Consider the following 22,043-nt stretch of genomic DNA (forward strand, 5'->3'; position numbering starts at 1 on the left):
TAGCCTCAGCTGTGTGACTTCCTAGCCAGTCTGAGCTACAGAAAGAGAGCCTGCCTCAGGAGCCAACAAACAAACAATAACTACAAAGGCTGGAGAGATGGCTTAATGGTTAAGAGCACTGGTTGCTCTTCTAGAGGACCCGGGTTTGATTCCCAGAACCCACACTGTAGCTCACAACCCTCTGTAACTGCAGTCCCAGGGATCTGATGCCCTCTACCGGCCTCTATGGACATCGCAGTGGTGCACAGACAAACTTTCAGGCAAAATTCCCACACATATAAAATAAGTTTACTTTTGTGTCTTAAGAAAAGAGATGAGCAAAGTATTGGGGTGACCTCCCCAAAGCATGCTGGGTGTGCACGCTGGCAGTCACAGTGGCTCTGGCTGCAACTCCAGCATTCCAGTGAGACAGGTGGAAGACTGTGAGTTCAAGCCAGCCTGGGCTACAAGGCTAGACTCCATCTCAACTCAGACTAACCCCTCCACAAAATAGTCACTAGTATGAATCTGTTACTTTCTTTTATACCTACTCAATCTGTATGTAAACTTTTTCTTCAGTTCAATGTGTCCCCACTGAATACCACTACCATATCAGCAACTGTCACTGCCATTCCTGCAAAAGACTGTTTCAGGTAAAACTGGGATGTTTCTATGAAAATGTACAAGTGAGGGAAAGTAACACATGGTTCTAAAGTAACTGAAAAGCTGCAGACTCATTTCTTGACAAATATCAGGTCTTCGCGTGGGAGGCATGGAACTTGAGATCTGATCTAAGGAAAAAAGGTTTCTGCCACTGAGCCATACCCCAAGTCCCAGATTTGATATTTAAGTACTACATTTCTGAAACACAACTCTAGAGCTAGGCTTAGATCTCTAATCCAGCACTCAGAAGGCTGAGGCGGGCCTGCACTGAGTGCAGAGCCATCAAGGGCTACATTATAAAACACTGTCTCAAAACAAAACAAAACAAAACAAAGTTTTATTGATTAAAAAATTAAGATATATATTTGGCTAAGCAAGCAAGATGCTCAATTCCACTAGCCATCAAAGAAATGCTTGAAAAGGCACAATGGGACAGACAAATTATTTTTACGTGACAGTGTAAGGATTGACGAGGATGAGCAAGAACCAAATAAAACACTACTACATTGTAGGCCCAAGAGAGATGGGAAAGTAGCCAAAGACCTGTGACATGGATCTCATTCTGTAACAGCTTCATTTATAGTAGCCAGAAACAGAATAATTAACAAGTGAGCAGATAAATGAACTGCAGCATAATCAACTACAGTCACACAGTGTCCAGCCCTAAAAAGGAACAATCTAAAACTTTTGCTGAGCAAATGAAGCCAGACTAAAGTATATAACAGAAAGAAACAGTGTTGGGACAGAACCGGATCAGCTGTTGACTGGGGCAGAGGCGTGACTAGAAGCTGTCTACATGTGGTGTTAGTTTCATGGGCGTACCGTCTACAGAAATGCAGGCATCATTTAAAATGGGCGCATTTTTAAATTTCATGCACACCACATGTAAATAAAGTAGTCTGGGGTTTTAAGTTGTACTTTAGCATATGAGAATGATTACAGAAAGAGAAAAGACTATACTACCACAGGCAATGCTGCTGGGCACCCTGCACACTTTCATAAGTCCAGTACTGCAAAGGTGGAGACAGGAGGATCATCATGACTTTGAGGCTGGCCTGCGCAACCAAGTGAGATTCTATCTCAACACACACACACACACACACACACACACACACACACACACACACACACACACACACACATTAAAATAAGATGAGGGGGAAATGTTTAAATTTTAGCACAGCTAAACCTAAGAGTATGCCTAAAGGAAAGCATGTGGTAAAGGAGAAAGTGCGTGTGTTCTGTTGCCCTCTGGAAATGGAAGGAAGGCACAGAACAGCTGTGAACATTAGATGGGGCAGCTAATCTTAACACCACATAGGTGCCAGCAAGTCACAGCAACACAACCCATGGGCATATGTACTAAAGTAAGACAAAGTGAAGACAGTAAGAGTTACATGGAGGGGTGCTGAAGGGTTCTAGAGGTGCGCGCTCTGAAGGGAGGAAAGGAAGTGGACAGCAAGGAGGGAGTGTAGTGCAGGTGAGGACTGGTGATGTGCAGGAGCACGGGGACGGAGAGCAGCAACCGTAAGGAGATGGTAAAATTAGTGTGCCTGTGGCATCAAGCCCATATATGGGAGGAAAAAAATCAGTGTCTTTCCAACTGGGAGAGAGCTCTTCCTGTTTAAAATGTGAATATCCATATCCACCAGTTTCACTCTCTTGGATGCTATCCATAGCCCTCTCTAAAGCAAAAATAATGATTAACTGTAATAATAGCTACACAACATATGGACCTGCTGTGCATCTGTCACCATGTGCTTCACAAATTTTGAAAGCCTTTACATTTTTCAGAAACTCAACTCAGTTCATCTGGAAATTAAGATGAAAAAACTTTCCCCAGAAAACTATGCAGGCATGGTGGCACATGCCTGCAATCAAAGCACTGAGGCAGAAAAATCAGGAGTTCAAGGCCAGAAACTCCTTTTCTTACATAGAAAACTCAAGGACAGTCTAGGCTACAAGTTACTCTGTTTACAAATAAATAAAAACTAAATAAGACAATGATCTCATGACATTACATGTAGACTGAAATTTCTGTCCTTCCTGGTCTCGCAGCCATTCAGTTCCAAAGAAACACACAGAGGCTTACATTAATTATAAACTGTTTGGCCTACTGGCTCAGGGTTATTATTAAATAGCACTTGCAACTTAAATTAGTCCATAATTCTTATCTATGTTTAGCCACATGGCTTGGTACCTTTTCTCAGTGAGGCGTTCTCATCTTGCTTCCTCTGCGTCTGGCCAGTGACTGATTCTCTTTTCCTTTTCCCAGAATTCTCCTAGTCTGGTTGCCCCACCTATACTTCCTGCCTGGTTACTAGCCAATCAGCATTTTATTAAACTAATATGAGTGACAAATCTTTACAGTGTACAAGAACATTTTCCCGTATCAATTACAACTATACTTCAGAGACACAAAAGGGTTTATGGTTTTGGAGGGGAGTTTTTGTCTTTGTTTTGTTTTTGATTTTTGGGTTTTTTTGGGGTGTGTGTGCGCAAGCAAGCATAAGTGTGACGATTAGAGACAGTACTGTTATGCATCCCACGTTGGCTTTAAACTCATCATGTAGCCCAAGTTGACCTGGATTTCTCAGAGAGCCATGTGCCTCAATGACCCAAGAGCTAGAATTAAAGATGTGGGTAAAATAAAGTAAAATTTTCTTCAATTCTGAAGTATTTTTGTATTAGTATATTTAAATAATTATTTCTCCACCATGAATATGTTCAAACGTATAACTGATGAAAGAATACAGATCTTCTTAAGATACTCAATATATTTTCATTAGAATTCTGCATATATAATAGTGATTCTCTTCTACATTTTATATAGAAAGTGTTCTTTTTAAAGTCTTGTTTCTTAGAAAGGACAGCAACAATACCTAGCTAAAAACTTGAGCCATTTCATTCTCCGCATAAGAGAAATGTGTGATGAGAAAATGAGACACACAATGAGAAATTTATCTTTAATGCTGACCTTTAGACAAAGTCGTAGCAGTGAGCTGCTGCAGAAAGCAGAGGTGGAAGGTGGTCTCTGTGCTCGCTGATTTTTGTCACCGTGACACAAGCTAAAGTCATCGGAGAGGAAGAGACCTCCATTAAGAAATGCTTCCAGAAATGTGGGGCATTTTCTTAATCAGTGATTGATGGCGCTCTATCTCTACCATCAAAACAAACAGAGAGAAGAATGAATGGAATAGAGCATGTTAGCGGGCAAGGAGCATGTGAACAAGAAAGATGCAAGCTCACCATGCTGGGCCAGGGAGAGGACTCAGTGGATAAAAGCATTTGCTATCAACCCTGACCAGGCCCCACATGGTAGAAGAAAACCACTCCTGCCGGGTTATCATCTACCTCAGGATGTGCACTTATGTGTACACACACACAGGAAGAAAGAATGTATGAGAAAAACACTAAAAGGAAATAAAACCAACAATTTACAACAAAAAGGCAAGAACCCAAAACCTACACTTATTTGTTCAATTTCTGAGAGTCTTATACATAAGTCCAGGCTGACTTCAAACTCTCCATAGAGCCAAGCAAGAACTTAAATCCTAATCCTCCTGTTGCCATAATGTTCCCAAGTACCTAGATTAAAGATATGTGCCCCTGCCCTCGACCCCAAAGTTATGATTAATAATCATAATCAATAACTAATAATAAACTAGTAATAATTCAAAAACATCACCTTCACCCAGCAATTCTTAAAGCTAAGACTGCTTTCCCGGGCAAGCTTGCAGAATAATGTCAAAGCAGAAGTCAGAGTGGAAAACATACTCCGGGCTTTCTATCAGTGGCTCTCACGCCTGGACCCCACCCTGCTTTTCCAAGGCATGTACTGTGAGATGGCATAATTTTCAAGGGAAAAAAAGTTGGGCAGATCAAAGATTGAATCTGTTTGACCTCCCAAGAGCAGCAGTCAGTGATACCCACCATATTTCCAACACCTCCCCCAAAATGTGATTTTAATTTTCAATCAAAAATATATTCAAGCCTGGTATTATGGTGCATGGCTATAATCCCACCATCTGGGAGATAGAAGCAGGAGGATTAGGAGTTCAAAGCCAGCCTTTAAAATATAGAGAATTCAAAGCCTGCCTGGGCTAAATGAGACACTATGCAAAATAATGCTCCCTGCCCCAGTGGCAAACACACACACACACACACACACACACACACACACACACACACACACACACCTACCATAATCTTAAAGGAAGCTATTTTTTTCCCCATTTTAGGCCATTGTTACCTTAAAAGTAGCAGATCCACCTACTGGGTACGTTAGGAAATAAGAAATTGTCTTCTTGAACCCTGTTAATTTTGTTTCTGACATCCACTCCACCCCCTTCTCCTCTCCACCATCATTTTTAACTTGCCAAGAGTTTACCCCTTTAAGTGTTCACAGCTGGATTGAGATAATCACTTGCTATATATAATACAAAGTCTAGCATTCCTCAACAGAATTCGAGAGCAATTAGGAAACTTCAAATCAACTTTTCAACACCATTTATTTTACAGATGAAGAAACCAAGCACAGAGTGACTACGTCATCTGCCTAAACTATAGGGCAGGAAACAAGGTCCTAAGTTTCTTCAGTACTGAGCTAATGTTTTAAGACAAAATCAGTATGAGGACTTATTAAGAATTAAAACTGACCCGTGGGAAAACTGAAAAACTAGCGTTATCACACAGCTCTGGCTCAGCGTCTGAAATATCCCAATACAAATATGTGCATGTGTTTGCTGTGTGCACAGAAAGAGGGAGTAGGAAGAGGAGACAGAAAAGAGTAAGACCAACTGGGACTATTCAGACTGCTTCAGACAACGAAGAGTCTGGTGGCCAAAGACCCAGAGTCTCCATAGTTGCTGGGTTTTACACTGAGCACTGAGTGTATGCTTCTATAGGACAATACTTTTTTTCCTTAAAAAAAAAACTTGCTAGTCATGCTGTTGTACTCAGAGGCAGAGGCAGGGGTGAATGGATCCTGTAGCCTGGTTTACAGAGGCAGAGGCGGGGTGAATGGACCCTGTAGCCTGGTTTACAGAGGCAGAGGCAGGGGTGAATGGATCCTGTAGCCTGGTTTACAGAGGCAGAGGCAGGGGTGAATGGATCCTGTAGCCTGGTTTACAGAGGCAGAGGCGGGGGTGAATGGACCCTGTAGCCTGGTTTACAGAGGCAGAGGCAGGGGTGAATGGATCCTGTAGCCTGGTTTACAGAGGCAGAGGCGGGGGTGAATGGACCCTGTAGCCTGGTTTACAGAGGCAGAGGCAGGGGTGAATGGATCCTGTAGCCTGGTTTACAGAGGCAGAGGCGGGGTGAATGGACCCTGTAGCCTGGTTTACAGAGGCAGAGGCAGGGGTGAATGGATCCTGTAGCCTGGTTTACAGAGGCAGAGGCAGGGGTGAATGGATCCTGTAGCCTGGTTTACAGAGGCAGAGGCAGGGGTGAATGGATCCTGTAGCCTGGTTTACAGAGGCAGAGGCAGGGGTGAATGGATCCTGTAGCCTGGTTTACAGAGGCAGAGGCGGGGTGAATGGACCCTGTAGCCTGGTTTACAAAGGGATACTCTATTTCAAAAAATCAAGTGCATGCACGCATTTGTGTGTGTGTATGTGTGTGTGTGTGTGTTAAAACTAGGAAAATTTGGTTTAAAATCAGAAACTGCTGAAGTTTACATTCTCTTCCCCCTTCCTCCCCTCCTCTTGATCACACACACACAAACGCTCCCTCTCACTGCGGATTATAGCCAGCACGGACACCAACGTGGCCTAACTGGTCTTCACATTAAACGCGATCTTCCCAGCTGAGTGAGACAGAAAACTGTGAACTGTTTTAGTTCAAGGCTAGCCTGAGACACAGAGTGAGACGGTCTCAAAAACAACATAATTTTTAAAAGTGACTTTCCTTTTTTGACTACCACAACCTCAGCAAGGTGTGGTCCATGCCTGTAATCCATGTCCACAGGGCAGGAAGCAGAGGCAGGTGGAACTCACTGTGAGTTCAAGGACAGCCTGACCTTAAAAAAAATAGCACAACCTTTATTAGAATTATTCTAACAAGTTAGAGTAAAGAAAGGTTTGAATTATAAAATATATTTTGTAATCTTCATTTTTAAATGTACACCAATTATTCAAGTGTTTTGTTTTGGGACAGGGTCTCATGCAGCTGATGATGATCTTGAATTCCCATGGCCTGTTTGTTAAACTGGCTTTACTCATGTTTAAAAGAGTATTTTGGGCAGGCCACATAGCCCTAACCGAATCTCCTCTGTAAGTGTAAATATTATTATGTTATCCATCCCTTGAAGGCTAGTGAAGACAATGATGAACAAGCTCACTTCTAGGAGTAAACTATGGGCTTTTAGAATTAGTAGGCACAACAGTAAGAGAGTATTACACTTACTGTCTTAGTAGAGCAGTCCAACCTGTGGGTCAAGACCCCTTTGGGGGTTGAAGGACCCTTTTGCAGGGGTCACCTAAGACCACCACACAGATATTTACACTATGATTTGTAACAGTAGCACACTTACAGTTATGAAGTAGCAATGATCACCACAACATGAGGAACTGTATTAAAAGGTCACAGCATCAGGAAGGTTGAGAACCACTGTCTTAGTCTGTTTTCTGTTCCATAACAAAAACCTGAAACTGAGTAATGACGAGAAAGCTAATTTGGGTCAGACTGGGAAGTCCAAGATCAAGTACCCTCCCACGAGTGGTGAAGGCAGAGAGCTACATCAGCACCTATGGTGAAGGACAGAGGAGGACGTCCAGGGGGAGGGGGGAGGGCAGCCTCAGTTGGCAACCAAGGAGAATGAATCTGATTCCATAAGAAAGCTATTCGTCACTTCTAAGAGTGTCTTAAAGGTCCCACCATCTCTCTTACATTCACGTCCATATTTCAACATGCACTGGAGGCAACGAACTATACTCACAGCACAGCACAGGTCCACAGACTCTAGCAATGGCATGTCTTCAAGGTTACTTACTTTTCATAATTTAAAGAGAGATGTCTTAAGTGAGAAAATTATGTTTTCTTCCAATTCCCTTGTAACACATGGAAAAGTGGTACCCATCCTTCTAATGTGTCTACTATTCACACAAAGATCACCTATCACCTATCTAATGCTCACTTTGCCGCTCCATTCTCCAGAGCATTCTTGATCCTCTACACTGGAGTTTACCCCATGCCCAGAGACTGGCCTGGAATGGTCAAAATGCTGGCCTCAGCCTTCAGATGTCAGGATTACAAGAGTGTAACAGCCCTGACTCTTTATGCACATTTTAAAATATTGTTTTCATGTAGGTATTTTCTCTCCTATCACCAGCCTAAAACTTGCATTCAAAACAGTACATCAAAAGGCCTAGAGCAATGATTCAAACCCTTTCTTTAAAGACAGAGTTATTTTTAATTATGTGTGTGCATGCGTGTGTGTGTGTGTGTGTGTGTGAGAGAGAGAGAGAGAGAGAGAGAGAGAGAGAGAGAGAGAGAGAGAGAGAGAGAGAGAGAGAGAGAGAGCCATGTGTGCAAGTGTGGAAAGGCCAGAAAAGGGTATTGGATCACCTGGAGTTGAAGCTACCTGACTTGGGTGTTAGAAATCATACTTAGCTCCTCTGGAAGAACACAAACCACTTTTAATGCTGGGCCCCAAGTTCCAAACCTTTCAAGATCAATCAGAATCATCCTAAGGTTCCTGAGTGTGTAGGTCTTCTATAAAGCCAAGGACCTGCATTTTATTTTGGTGCTGGGGATCAAACCCAAGGCCTTGCCCATGTTAATTTAATAAGTGCTTTCCCATTTCACCACAATCTTAGCCCATTTCCCCCTATCTTCTTGCTTTTTTTTCCCCTTTAACTTTTATTTATTTAATCTAGTGGAAGACAGCACACATGTGGAAGGTCCAAGGAGAACTCCTCTTCCTCCCTCTGAGAGCGCAGACTGCTAGGGCCTGAAAGATGTGCTAAGGAGAACCACCTAGGTTGGTTCCCCTCGCACATGTCTATCAAGAAACCTGGAGGACTGATACAAATGATAACCTTAGAAAGGGCCTTTGGAAGGCACTGAAGCGTTCTGACAACTGAGAAAATGAGAGGTCCAAACAGAGAGAGATTCAAAAAGGAATGCTAGTGCATAAATTTTATCTATTTTGATTTGTCTGACCAATGTGACCTAGCCCCAGATGGAGATGGACGAGCCAAGCTGATCAGAACTGTGGAATAGTATTTGACTGGCCATAAAGACACCCATATGGCTAACCAGGCCCGCAGAGCACATCCTGGGGATAAGCAGGACACCGTGGGGTTTACAAGGCAGAGAGGAGCCCCATCCAGGATTCAGATGTGGTGGAGATTCTTCCTAAAGGCAGGGAGCAGGTGACAGTGACCCCTCCTCTACTTGGTGACCACTAGAGGGACCCTGTCCAGGTCCACATGACAGTTGTCATGTCTGAGAATGCTGGTGTGGCCGAACCCCTAGTTCCTGGAGTTCTGAGGAGCTTTGGATATTGGACTAGGATAATCTAGGCAGCTCCCTCAGAGTCTCCCTGAATGCAGCTTCAGTCTACTCTTGACGAGTCCAGAGTGTCTGCTGACAGCTCGATGAGCTTTTCCCAGATGTAGAGCATCCAGTCCCTGCATTGCCGCTCCAATGCAGCCTACTGCAACAATGGGTAGCTAATGCACGGCAAAGGAGTAATTAGTAGAACAGAGTGCCAGAAAGGTCTGCGTGTGCTTTTAGATCACTGTGGAAACAGGGCCAGAAAATCAGATGCAATCACAGCAGCAAGGTCACACTTGAGCTTCCTTCCTTCCCCAAGACCGCACCTCCCATCCCCACAACTGACAGCAAGACACTCTCTGCCTCTGTGGAGGTGTGGCCGAAAGCTTGGAGAACAGCAACAGGAGCACTGTACCAGTACCAGTGGGCCCTGACTGGCTTCACTGCAGGAAAGCAGGGCAGGGAGCAATCCAGGTAGCTCATGGCCAGGGGAGGACCTCCTCCTCACAGTGCTGCTCCTCCCTGCAGCTCCGGGATCAGCACACCAGCGGCTTCCGCAGGTGCCATCTCTGCTCTTCACAGTGGGAGGATGAAATGCAGGGCATGGAGTGCTCCTTCAGGCACAGCAAGCTACAGGCTATGCTGGGTCCCTGAACAGATGCTCAACCATAAACAGGCAAGGGTCTGCCCCGCCTGTACTGCCGTGAAGGGTACCCTAGCAACACAGCAGCTCCATACTGATAGAACAAAAATATAGGCTTGTGAACCCAAGAAACCTTAACACGGAAATCTCAACTCTTAAGTTGGGTGTGGGATACAGATTTGTAATGCCAGTGCTTAGGAGTAAGAGTATCAAGAGTCCAAGGTGGCCAGGGATACGGGTACATACTTTCAAACACTACACTTTGGAGTGAGAGACAGACAGGTTGATTTCTGTGACTTCTAGGGCAACCTGGTCTACATACCAAGATGTAGACCAGCCAGGACTACACAGTGACACCCTAACACCAAAATAAAGAAAAGGAGGAAAGGAAGGAGGGAGGGATAGAAGGAGGAAGGAAGGGAAGGAAAGAAAGAAAAAGAAGCAAGAAAGAGAGGAAGGAAGGGAGGGAGGGAGGGAGGGAGGGAGGGAGGGAGGGAGGAAGGAAGGAAGGAAGGAAGGAAGGAAGGAAGGAAGGAAGGAAGGAAGGAAGGAAGGAAAATAGTCAAGGTCATCCTTGGGTACATATAAAATTTGAGACCAACCTGGTCTATCCGGCTACATAATATCCTGCCTTGGTACCCAGAGCCTGGAGTCTGGTGGCAGACAGAACTCTATCTAACTCTTAGATGTTCTCACGCCTCAGATGACCCAATCTCTTTCCACAGCATTATCACACTACTATCCGATCTCCTTTACAGTTTCCCCAGGTACTGTGAATTCTTTCAGTTCCTAACAAAAGCTGAGTTCCTTGTTTTTGAGAGTTGTTAAACAAGAGTACTCCTTTTTCCTTCAGCTCATGCCTTTGGATCCTCTCATCCCCTAGGTCAGCAAATCCTTATAGCATCCTCTACTCCTGACTATTAGGAATTCCCACAAAGTGAGTTGTAGTTTCAGTTGTAAAATTAGTAATTTACCAGCGTTCCTTCCTGCCTACACACACACACACACACACACACACACACACACACACACACACACTCACACACGGGGGGGGGGGGGGCAGAGCACATATCCACCTAGCACCTACTGAATCGTATGTCAGCTCCTGGTACAGTGATCTGCACTCAAATTGATTTGTGGTCTTGTAACAGTGACTCATGCTGCAACCACAAGAGCAAATGTATTGTTGAAGAAGTAATAGAAAGCTAGGCCTGTGCACTTAGAATCCTAGAAATCAGAGACTGAGAAAGGAGGGCGGCAGCAGTTCAGTGCCTGCCTGTGCCACAGAGTACTCCCTCCTGCGTTACAGAAGCAAGTCCCTGTCTCAAATACAAGTTAATAAAACAAAAGTAGAAAGATGCTAGAGATATTTTTCTTATCTTTTAATTCTTAGAACCAAGATACATCCTTAAACTCAACCATCTGGAAGCTGTAAAAGGAAAATAAACACTTTCCCAAGACAGAATGATATACAAACTCCTCCGCAATCATATCTCTTTATTATTACCTGAACTTAGTATTCTAATATCCAAATACTACGCAGGTAGGGATAATGCAGCCTATAAAGGGGGGTTGCTGTCTGGTTCTTGTTAGTTTTTGAAATAGGGTTTCAGCCATGTGATCACAACCTCCAGCCTGCTATGCTGCCACAGATGACTCTGAAATCAGAGTGCAGGCAGGCATGCGCACCAGTCTGGGTTATACAGTGCTGAGGGCTGGACAGGGTCGTCTGAATACCCGGCAAGGACTCCAGCAACTCAGCTACAACCCCAACTTCCATTATCAAAATTCTTAAAAGAAAATTAAATTTAAATGTAAGACTGCTTTATAGAGTACACTCAGATGGGATATCTGCTTGGATTTGTACGAAGCCATAGACAATCAAAAATTATGTAACACTAGTTATATTTAACCAATAATTACCATGCAAACTTCTGCAAACTGTTCTACAAAATCTGACAATCTTTAAAATGGAAAGAATTCATTCACCAACTTATTTCTCTAAAGCACAGTGCCAGATCAGCACAGCATCAACCAAAACAGGAAACAGAACTAACGAAAATAACCTCAGGGTGTATTTTAACTAATGAGGCAAAATTTACATTCATATAAAGGTTACCACAAGCAAGGCGTGGGAACACAGACCTATAATCCTAGACTCTCAGGTCCTGGGAAGTGGAGACAGGAGAACCAGGAGCTCAAGGTTATACAACCTGGAGTACATGGGACCCTACTCACAAGACAAGACAGAAAGTCACCTCCATTTAGTTGTTTTGTTTCCCAAGACAGGTTTTATGTAACTAGGGTGGTCTCAAACTCCCAACATTCCTCTCTCTGCCTCTAGAATGCTCTGTTATAGGTCAATGCTCAACCAGACTATACCATTCTAGAGACCATTCAAGCTGCCAGTACACAAAGCAATCTTGAAACGACTCTTTTCTTATAACCTTCTAAGAGACTCGAGAATATGTGTTCTCCCTATGGTCGCTGCTTATGTTTAACTAAAATTCACACTTCTCATTGTTTCCTAAGTGAGGAGGGTTTGGTTCAAAATGAGCTCTTATTTTTTTTTTCAAACATCAAATTTATTCTCAAAAGATCTAATTTGCCATGCAGAATATATGTTAAAATAATGATGTCAAAAGCATTAAGAGGAAGTCAGAAGAGCTGGGCATAGTGGCATATGTCTGCAATTCCATTCTTGGGAAGTAGTACTGAGACTTGGCTACTGGCAAGTTCAAGGCCAGCCTGGGACACATAGGGTCCTACGTCAAAGGTAGGGGTCCTAAATATGTTTCTGAACAATATTATTGCTGAAATAAATACAAGATAACTTTGGACTCACTAATTGCCTCCTATATATAAGTTCTGATTTATCTGTTTAAATCTGGTCACGTCTGCACTCTGTGCACAACTCATAGACAGGTCTAATATCGGACTTCTGGTTTTACTGAGTGACATGCTGTAACACAAAACAAGTTCATTACAAACTACAGACTATGAAATGAACAAATGTTAAGAATAAAATTTGACATCTAACGTACGAACATGGCTCAGGAAAGCTATGTAGCTTAGCACATTTCCTGATAGGGATTCTAACCTCTAATATCTTCCTCAAAAGAATCCTCAAGGTCATCTGTTCCCAATGCTCTTCCTTACTAAGACCAGAGCAACTGAGTGGTTTGTCAAGATCACACATGCACTTAGAAAGATAACATACTTCTGGCAGGATCCTTATTCTCCTAGTGTATCTCTTTTCTAAATCAATATGGAAATGCTAGGTTCCTTTGACCTATCAGAGGTCTCAAAAACTAATTCAAGTCTTAAGGACTATGCTCACAATTATGCTGCTATTAACCACATATTAATAATTTAGTTCTATATATTAAATGTTTAAATGTTTTTAAAAGATCATACTTTTAATTTATAGCTAAATTTTACCTGGTTCTACAAATTTTTCTGTTTTCTTGAAAGTTTTTTTCTAAGAAAAATATTAACCTTGTTTTGACTTAAGAAACTAGAAAAGATAAGTGTGTTTCTTATTCACTAAGTATGGCAAACAGTTATAATAGACTTAATAAGTTACCCAATTTCCCACAAGTAAAAACTCATATCCACACTTAAGTTGAAAAATCTATTAATAATCATATCTTAAACTGCAAGATCTAATCTTAATTCAAAATAATCTTATATAATTTTATCACTGATATTCTATTTCAAAAACAATTTCTTCAGATTTAATGAAGATTTAGAATGGCTTTCAGACTTGGCCATAAAAGAAAAATATGGAGTTGAATACCTACCTAACCCTGGCCTAGATGTTCTCTGACTGTAATTTCTAGGTATAAATACTACAACCAAAGTACCCATTACCTTTCATTTACAATGCAAGTAAACAAGATACTAATTACACTTCTGTATGCCAACTCAAAACGATCTATGAAAACCAACACAACTTCTACTATTCAAATTAAGAATAACTACCAAAAATCAGCAATGGTGGAAATGACTTTTAAAGTCGATTCCTAAAACAAATTCTGATCAATCTCAAGGGTAGAAAACTTTTAGTGAATTAATTTAATACTATTGAGTGTGTGATGTTGGGAGGGCGGAAGGGGACACACACGTGTCGCAGTATATTTGTCAGAGGACAACTTTCACCGTTTGTGTTCTAGGGATCAAACTCCAGGTCCGACTAGCACAGCAGGCACTTTTAACCACTGAGCCATTTCATCTGCCCTAAGAGAATCATTCTGGCAATGTATCTTCTGTATTTAATCAAAATCACAAAATTATTAATTTCAGTTGAGAAGTCTAAAGAAACAAAGCTACAAAGTCCTCCAAAATAAGCAATGGCTTACTAGTTAACATACTGAGGGCATCAAGCAACCAAGTTCAACTCTAGGTTCTAAGCACCGTTCCCTCGGAAATGACAACTCTTTCTGTGGGCTGTGTTTGGGTTTTGGTAGTCTTGGGGATAAAACCCAGTACTTCACACCTGTGCCAACCACTCTACTCGTCATATTTTTCCTTTCTTTAATCCCTACATCTTTTCTCCAAAAAGAAAATGAAAGTTAGGTAGGAATGCTGACACCAGGTAAAGTTGTCTGGCACTTAAAAAGCCTACAGCCCTACTTGCTAGCTACCTCCCTTTTAACCTACAACAAAGCTGGCCAAAGGACAGACTCTATTGCCCTGATCTCAAATGCTCCATCTAGAACTACTACTCACCGGAAAAGCCTAACACAGAGAGTGGTTCACACCCGGTAGGAGGGAAGGATGCCTAGACCTTGCAGACTCCAGGTCAACCAACAATCACCAGGCGCCTAAGGGAAAAGTAAGCATGCAAAAGAATGATTACAAAAACAACAGGCCATGGGGGGAAATGCCAGAACAACATAATGGGAAAGAGAATCTGTTGATTACCCTCAAGAAAATGCTAGGAGTGAAGCGAAAGGAAGCCCCTAAAGACAGACAAGAATCACAAGCAGGAAAGTTAAAATAAGACAAGCAGGATGTCCTAAGAAAGCCCACCAAGCAAGCAGGAAAACAAAGGCAGAACATTACCAAGGGCACAGGCATTTCATAAAGCTGGAAAAGCCTAGGATTCAGACTACAATGGAAACTGTGTGGAACAAGTTCATATTCCACTTTTTGGAGGATGGACCGGTTTCAAAATAAAAGTCTATAACCAGGCTCTCTGATTCCCAGGCAAGAGACAGAGAAGAGAGTTGGAAACAGAATGTGTCACCACAAAAACAAAGCCCCTTTGATGAAACTCATTTCCCCAGGTAAAAGATCCTGGCAGCTGGGAGACTTTTAGCTGGAGACGTATGGACTATGTCTCAGTAGGGTACCTGCTGGTGTCTGTAAACGGAAAAAGCTGTGTCAACTGTGGCCATGGCCAGAGCAACAGCTAGATTCTAACATTATATTCTTACAAAAATTCACGATCATCCCCAGCTGTAAAGTGAATTTAGGAAAAGTGTGGGCTACATGGGTCCCAGTCAGAAGAACAAAAGTGAGCCGAGGACATGGCTCAGCAAAGAGCTTTTGATGAGCAATCATGAGAACCTAAATTTGGATCCCCAGCACCTAAAAAAAACAGGTGGTGTGGCCTGAGCTGAAGAGGCCTAAAACCAGAAGACTGAGGCAGAAAGATCACTGGGGCTTGCTTGACAGCCAGCTTAAACTAGAGAAACAGAAAGATCCAAGCTCAGTGAGACCCTGTCTAAAGGACAAAAGGTGAAGAGCAATAAATCAGGACACCCAACAATTGTCCTCTGGGGTGTCTCTCTCTCTCTCTCTCTCTCTCTCTCTCTCTCTCTCTCTCTCTCTCTCTCTCCCTCCCTCCCTCCCTCCCTCCCTCCCTCCCTCCCTCCCTCCCTCCCTCCCTCTCTCTCTCTCTCTCTCTCTCTCTCTCTCTCTCTCTCTCTCACACACACACACACACACACACACACACACACACACACACACACACCTTGGGGATGTATACTTCAACAAGAATATAGAGGGGAGAAAGGAAGCTATGCTATTCAGCTATAGAGATTTAGAATGAGGGCCGGCATGCTGGCTCACTGCTATAATTGTTAGCGTTCAAGGGGCTGGCGGAGGAAGACTGCTGTTCAGTTTGGAGTCAGCTGGAGTTCAGTTAGCCTGGGCTACAGTGTGAGACCCTGTCTCAAAACAAACCATCAAAGTACAATAAAGGGAGTTATAGGAAGAAACTGAAAAGGCAAACTTAAACTAGAGACTGACAATTCAAACTGAAAACAGCGCAACAGGTAAAGGGATGGAGTACGGGGACTTCATGATAGCGGCATATACTGTAAGCAAAGCGGACAACCAGAAATAAGGAAAACATCAAGTCCTGCCCGACTTTCTTTAAAATGCAGCAGTCAGAACTGATAAAGTCTATGAATCTTGATATTGTTAACTTTTTTTTTCTAGTAACTCATGGGCTACATAATAAAATCTACAGAAAAGGAATCATAATCTGTGCATACTGCCTAATCCAAACTTAAATAATATTTCCATAGTCATAGTATCAGCATTACTTGCTTTAGTCACTTATAAACAACTCAGGACATGCTGCAGAGCTACAGTTACATAGCGGAAACTGTATTTACACAGGAAATATAAGGTAGTCATGATTTTAGGAGATGAAATAAGGAAAGGGAAAAATGGAAAAGTTCGTATTATCTTCGCCTGAGCTGAAAGTTAACTGGTAGAGCGCTTGTCTAGAGTACGCAAGGCCCTACATTTGGTTCACAGGGTTAAGGGAGGCTTTACATATGAATTTGATAGATTTAAGTATAGATCAAGACTGGACAGAAATTACACATGGTGGCACACAGCTATAGCCAGCATTTGAGAAACAGAAGGACCACATCAGCCTCGTCTACACAGTGAGTTCCAGACCAGCCACAGCCACACAAGGGAGAGCTTGTCGCAAAAGGAAAAACTAAAGGAATAAATAAAAAGCAAGTAGAAACTACAATCTTTACAAAAACACTATAGTTTTCCTTCCATCCATATACATAAACCATCTCCCTCCATGAACCCTCATCGGTTCCCTAACAGAAGGAAATGTTCTTTAAATAAAAAGGGTAATTCTTTACAGCTTAAAGTGTGTTTTTCCTGCAGGTTCACTCTGTCTTTAAGGCACCGATTCTCTACTGCACGTGACCTCACTTCCCCCAGCGCACATTTAAGCAATGACTAGAAACATCTTTCAGTTGTTACAGCTAAGAGAAGTACTGGAATCTAGTGGGTGCAGGGATGGGCTACCCATTCTCTAACACACAGGAACTCACAACCAAAACTTACGCAGCTAAAATACCATGTGCCAAGCTGAGTTCTGCCTTAAGAAACTCTTCTAGTACCTGGATGGAGGTGGGTGGTCCTTGGACTGACTTCCCACAGGGCAGGGAACCCTAACTGCTCTTCGGGCTGAAGAGGGAGGGGGAACTTGATTGGGGGAGGGGGAGGGAAATGGGAGGCGGTGGCGGGGAAGAGGCAGAAATCTTTAATAAATAAAAAATAAGAAAAAGAAACTCTTCTAGTTTTTAGTTTCCTCTCTTCCTAGTTCTCATGGTAATGTCTGCATACAAGACAAAGCTTTCACGGGTGGGCATGGAGACTGGCAGAGTCCATCTGAATACAGACTCACAGGCCTCGCAGGTCTGGCCACCGTAACAGCATCATCTCAGCGCCACTCACCTCAGCTATGGTTCTTACTGATATTCTTAGGATCTCAAACATGTCATCTATTCAATGCCTTACAGCTGTTACTGCATTAGCTACCTAACCCCAAATTTTCAGTAGCTTCCCATAATCAAAATTACAGACTATTGTGGTGTGTTCCTGTTTAGGGCACAGTTTTCTTCCGTCTGGAACCAGTTTGTTGACTTAGCAGGTGTGTGCTCATGGGGGGAGGGGCTTAGGTGTATATGCAAGTACAGGAGTGTGTGCAGGAAGACACAGACAACTTGTGTGTGGAGGCCAAAGGGCAGCTCGGGTGCCACTCTTGATGCACTGTTCACCTAGTTTCTATCTGAGCCCTGGGGCGTACTGATTAGGCTAGGCTAGCCGGCCAGTGTGTCCAGGCATTCACCTGTGATCCAGATCGGGTTCTCAGGTTTGCAAGATCCTCATGCTTGTGCAAGCACAGGCAGCCCTGTGAGCATTCTACCTGTTAGTTTAGGGACTCTAGATCCTTGGAGGCTATGTCTACTACCCAGAAGACCTCAGCCTCCAGACCTGGATTTTCACCTGGGAGAAAAAGTAAAGAAGGAGCACCCACTTCTCTGCCATTTCGATCCAGCAGCGACAGCACCTCATCTTCAGCACATTCAGCAGATGACAGGGAGGAAGACGATAGTGAGCAGGAACAGCAGCTACCTTTCCCACCTCTCTCCAGCACGGCCTCCTCCCTCCTAGCAGTAGCCCCAGGACAAGGTTGCTGGCTCTTACAGCTAATTTCTGTTTCCTTCACTTTCTAGTAAAAAATTCCTACTAAGTAAGAACCATGACAAACTAACCCCCAGGGTGCTGGCCCTGGCCTTAGGCAGTTTCCCTTGCAGCCTATCAGTTCAGCCTAAATATGCATTTTTTCTTCCCTTGTGGCCACCCCAGGTCAGTGTAGAGAAAGTAAGAAGTTCTGAACTCAGTCTGGCACCAAGCCAATGCTGTTCTGCTTCTTTGTAATTCTAAAATAAAGGTGATAAGAGAATCTATTACACCAAAAGTTGTAAGCAGTACCGACATACTATTATAAAAGCCACACTATGATGCACAGTGCTATTTTTCCTTACATCTGAACTGCTCATCTTAAATGGAAGGATAGTCACAAGACACAAAATCACACACTTAGCACACCCAGTTTCTGTAAATTCTTCCGCTAATCTCACTTGAACAAGGTACCCAAGCCTTCTTGTCGCCAGCTTGCTGCCTCACTGTTCCTGCTCCAAAACACTGCTTATACCACGCTCCTCCCTCCCCAGAGGTGGCGCACTCCCACTAGAGAGTCTGTAACTTAAGGAGGCCTGGATTTCTTTGCAAGACACTATAAAATTTTATAAACTACTACCCACATACAAGCATTTGGCAGCCAAAACTCAAGTCCCCTCAGTGGCAGTCATGAGAAATAACTGCACTGAACACGACAAGGGGCAGGACAGATTCCACCAACAGGTTGACCTTCAAGCCCAAGCCTTCAGTGGGCTCCACGCCTGCAACTCAACCTACAAGTGTCTTTCATTTTTAAAAAGAAGAAAACCTTTGTTTGGGAGGATTAAACATGATACGTGTCAAGAACATTTAGGAGTCAATACACATTAGCTATTATTATCACGAGCAATGGACTTTTCCTCAAAGGCACCCGCAGGAGCTATAACTCCCTCAGGCTATCAATTTTTAACAACCCTAAATAAGAGACCTGCTTTTTTTATTTGAAAACAGACACCATCTAAAACCATAACCCTTTCTTCAGTCTCTCGTCAAAATAGAAGATTTGTGGTTACCAACTATTTTACTATTTAGAAACACCGTACATCTCAAACATTACATATACATATAAGTATATGTATGTATACATGTATATTATCCCAAATAGTAATACAATATATAGTAGATATAAACATATATATGTATATATGTGTGTGTCAATATATATATTGACATGGGTATATTGTCAAGTGAGAATAGAATAAGGACTTCCAAAAGCTAAGTGTTAAGAGTATAATTTTATATGTATATATAAAATGTATATATATATATATATATATCAGAGTGTGCCACAGATCATGAAAAATACAAAGAATTTACAAAATATAATGAAGGTTTTTAAGTTTATTTATTTGTATTTAATGGCTGAGTGCTTTTCATGTATGCCTGCAGGCCAGAAGAAGGTATCAGATTCTATTGTAGATGGTTATGAGCCACCATGTGGTCGCTGGGAATTGAACTCAGAACCTCTAGAAGATCAGTCAATGCTCTTAATCACTGAGTCATTTTCCCAGCCCCAGTATAATGAAGTTTGAGATTCATAAAGAACAAACAGATACCAGAGCAAAAAGCATAGCTAAGAAATGTTGCAAACTCTGGCCTGGGAGATAGTTTGGTCATTGAAGGGCTTACAAATAAGGACACAGTTCATTCTACAGAACGCAGGAAAAAAGGTGGACAGTGGCCTCCTGAGTGCTGGGATTAAAGGTGTGTGTCACCACTGCCCAGCCAATTGCAGACTCTTACTGACTTCCTAAGATTGCTAGGATACATTTCCCATTCACAGCATGCTACTGGTAGAGGTCCAGATGACCTGATTAATTTAAACAAAATCTTAGATAGTGACAAGGACTTAAGAGAATTGACTTTGATTGAAGAGAAATTACAGAAGGCACATGTGGATCCAAATCATAACTGAATTCTGGTCATATATTACCCTCCAAATATTCCCCTACAAGAATTTTAATTCAGAGGGATGATGTTACCTGAGAATGGATCTTTTTACCATATAAACTGAGTAAAAAATTAAAAACTTATGTGGAAAAGGTCTCTGAGTTAATTCTATAAGGAAAATTGAGACTTTGTCAATTAGCAGAAATAGTCCCAGCAGAAATTATAGTACCTATTAATAATGATAAAATTGACAAATTATGGGAAGAAAGTGAACTCTGGCAAAGAGCGTGCAGTAATTTTTTGGGAGAGATTAAAAACAATCTTCCCAAAAGCGAGAGAATTTAACTTATAAAGAGAACTAACTGGATCCTTCCTCGCATTGTACAGGACACACCAGTAACTGGAGCCCCTACATTCTATACTGATACAAATAAATCAGAAAAAAAAAAACAGGTTACAAATCAGAAAATTTAAGTAAAGTGGATCAAAGCCCTTAAGATTCTGTACAAAAGTCAGAATTCTATGCTATTCTCATGGTTCTAAGGGACTTTAAAGAACCTCTCAACATAGCTACCAGTTCACAATATGCAGAAAGTTGTTTTGCATATTGAAACCACTGAATTTATACTAGATGATACAGAACTGACTTAATTATTTATTTGGTTACAAGATACAATCAGGAATAGGAATCATCCCATATACATAACACACATCCAATCTCATATGGGTCTTCCAGGTCCTCTAGAAGAAGGTAATGCAGAAATCGATCAATTATTGATTAGAAATGTGCTGAAGATCTTAGAATGTCATAAAAAAAATACATCATGTCAATAGCAAAAGTTAAAAAAAAAACAACCTTTTCTATCACATGGGAACAAGCCAAGGAAATTATAACAAAATGTTCTTTATACAACCACATCAAACACAGGATGTAACCCAAAGGGTACCTAAAGAAATGAAATCTGGCAGATGGATGTGTCCCATTTTGCAGAATTTGGAAAACTAAACTATGTACACCACACCATTGATACCTATTCAAGTTTCAGGCTTTCACTGGGTAACTGCCTTGAGTTCAGAAAAGCCTGCTTCGGTAATCACACATTTGCTAGAAGTTATGGCAATCGTGGGTATACCTGTACAAAAAAGACAATACCCCAGGATATGTCTCTAAGAAAATGAAACAGTTTTTGCTTATTATACTATAAAATATATTACAGGTATGCCACACAGGTATATACCTACAGGCCAGCAGTTACAGAAAGATCAAATTGAATTCTAAAGGATATGTTAAATAAATAGAAAGGGATGATAAAAATCCCTTCAAAAGACATTGCTATTAAGTTTGAATTTTCTAAATGCTAATGAGAAAGGAACAAGAGCTGTGGAGAGACATTGATAGTAGAAACAGTACAGAATTAAATCAGTCGATATAATTTAAAGATGTACTGACCTCAGACTGGAAGCCAGGACATGTGTTACCTTGGGGAAGGGGTTTTGCTTTTGTTTCCACAGGAGAAGAAAAGCTATAGATACCACCAAAATTGATAAAGATTCAGTCTGAACAAGAGACACCTGTTAATTAGAAGACATGAAAGCTCATCAAACAGCACGGCCGTTTAATCTAAACTAACCTACAAGACTAACAACTGTTTTGTATTTGATCAGATAGAACTTGCCAAAGAGAATCTCCCCAAAGTTAGGGTTGGGGAGGAATTTTGTGTTTGTCTTTTCAGGAGAATGAAGACACCCAGTTAAGGAATCTGAAGAACACTGGACAAACAAGACATCTGAAGAAAAAGGACACATCATCCAGAAGATGTCCCAAAAAAAAAAAAAGAATAAATTGACCTATTGG

At 42.0% G+C, this 22,043-nt stretch overlaps 1 protein-coding gene across 10 annotated transcripts in view; it reads right to left on the minus strand.

Moving 5' to 3' along the window:
• The window catches only part of Osbpl8 (oxysterol binding protein like 8), a 135,303-nt gene that overhangs the window by 105,278 nt on the left and 7,982 nt on the right, over nucleotides 1-22,043 (minus strand). For 2 of the 10 annotated variants that reach the window (XM_075954717.1, XM_075954716.1), the window contains exon 2: nucleotides 14,516-14,610. The exons of the other annotated variants lie outside the window; for them this stretch is intronic. The gene's annotated coding sequence lies outside the window, so the exon portion shown is untranslated. The remainder of the gene's footprint in view (nucleotides 1-14,515; nucleotides 14,611-22,043) is intronic. 10 annotated transcript variants of the gene reach the window in all.

Source organism: Microtus pennsylvanicus, chromosome 20, assembly GCF_037038515.1.
Source record: "Microtus pennsylvanicus isolate mMicPen1 chromosome 20, mMicPen1.hap1, whole genome shotgun sequence".
NCBI lineage: Eukaryota > Metazoa > Chordata > Mammalia > Rodentia > Cricetidae > Microtus > Microtus pennsylvanicus.